The sequence below is a fragment of the Theropithecus gelada genome, chromosome 1, assembly GCF_003255815.1.
Source record: "Theropithecus gelada isolate Dixy chromosome 1, Tgel_1.0, whole genome shotgun sequence".
NCBI lineage: Eukaryota > Metazoa > Chordata > Mammalia > Primates > Cercopithecidae > Theropithecus > Theropithecus gelada.
Window position 1 is genome coordinate 172,996,008 of NC_037668.1, and position 1,945 is coordinate 172,997,952.

Here is a 1,945-nt window from a genome sequence, read left to right on the forward strand (position 1 = left end):
TTATTTTTCTGTTGGTGTGTTAATATTTTTGTTATTCATTTGTAATAGTTTCTGATACTAACAAATATTGGTGTCTAAGGAAAGCTGAAATCTTATTTCTAATTCTTTTCTACCATCCAATTTTCCTATCAATAAGAAGGAGGAGCAGTGATATAGATGAGATAAGAATAAGGATATTTAGGCGTGGGCCCCACTCGGGTCCGGGTTTCAGTTCCTTGGGGAGGCCCCTGGTGTCCAGATACCGCAGCTTCTGTCACGTGGAACCTGCTGTGGCTGCTCCAGCCCCAGGGAGGACTCAGGACACCCAGAAGCTGGAAATGGACTCAGTGGCCTTTGAGGATGTGACTATGAACTTCATCCAGGAGGAGTGGACTTTGCTGAGTCCTTCCCAGAAGAATCTCTACAGAGATATGATGCTGGAAACCCTCGGGAACTTGGCCTCTGTCAAAGTCTGGGTGAGAGATTCTGTGGACATAAAGAAGGAAGTCAGCGTGGTGAACCCTTCAGCCAGATTCGTGATTGTCACCTGAAGAAGAAAAGTCATACTGGGGTAAAACCACGCAAATGCTGCGTGTGTGGGAAAGTCTTCCTTCCTCATTCATTCCTGACAGGCACATGACAGCTCACGCCAGACAGAAACTATATGAGTGTGATGGGGAATGGGGAGAGAAGCCCCGTAAACAGAAACAATGTGGGAAAGCCTCCATTTCCCCCAATAGTGGTCCAAGGCGCACAGTAACACCAATTCAAAAGAGACCTTATGAATGCAGGGTGTGCGGGAAAGCCCTTAATTCTCCTAATTTATTTCAAATTCACGAAAGAACTCACACTGGAGAGAGGTCCTACAAATGTAGGGAAATCATGAGAGCCTTTACTGTTTCCATTTTCTTTCGAAAACATGGACAAATGCACACTGGAGAAAAACGTTATGAATGTAAATACTGTGGAAAACCTTTTGATCATCCCAGTTTATTTCAAACTCATGTTACACTGGAGAAAAACCTCACAAATGTAAGCAATGTGGTACAACTTCATTCAGACACATGAAATCAGAACTCACCCGTTGGAGAAATCCCACCAATGTCAGGAATGTGGGAAGAAACTCAGTCGTTCCAGTTCCCTTTGCAGACATTAAAGGTCTAACAGTGGAGGAAAACTCTACAAACATCAAAAGTGTGACCAAGTCTTAGATGTCCCACGTCCCTTCAAGCACATGAAAGAGCTCACACTGGAGAGAGACCTTGTGAATGTAATAAATGTGGTAAAACCTTCAATTATCCCAGTTGTTTTCGAAGACATGAAAAAACTCATAGTGGAGAAAAGCCATATAACTGTGAAAGGTGCGATATGGTCTTCGGATGTGGCAATTCCCTAAGGAGACATGAAATGACTCACACTAGAGAAAAACCCTTTGACACTAAACAATGTGGTAAAGTCTTTACTTTTTAAAATTGCCTTCAACAACATGAAAAAACTCATTTAGCTGGGCGTAGACAGTGCTTTTGGAGGCTGAGGCAGGGGGATCACCTGAGCCCAGGAGTTTGAGACCAGCCTGGTTAACATAAGAAGGCTGGGTATCATGGAGATGGACGACATAAATTGAAGAATGCACACTGGATGGAAATGTTAGTAGTTTGGAAAATACAGGAACATTTTCAATTTTAACAATTACTCTATGTTTTATTATTATTATTTTTGAGACGGAATCTCACTTTGTCCCCCAGGCTGGAGTGCAGTGCCAGGCTGGAGTGCAGTGCCAGGCTGGAGTGCAGTGGTGTGAACTTGGCTCATTGAAACCTCTGCCTCCCGAGTTCAGGTGACTCTCCTTCCACGGCCTCCCAGGTGACTGGGATTACAGGTGTGCACCACCATGCCCATACCCAGCTAATTTTTATATTTTTAGTAGAGATGGAGTTTCACCATTTGGTCGGGCTGGTCTCAGACA

The 1,945-nt window shown here is 43.9% G+C and overlaps 1 pseudogene; it reads left to right on the top strand.

Annotated features, from left to right (window-relative positions):
- Nucleotides 1-317: 317 nt before the first annotated feature.
- LOC112613810 lies at nucleotides 318-1,545 on the top strand (annotated as a pseudogene).
- The last annotated feature ends 400 nt before the right edge of the window (nucleotides 1,546-1,945 follow it).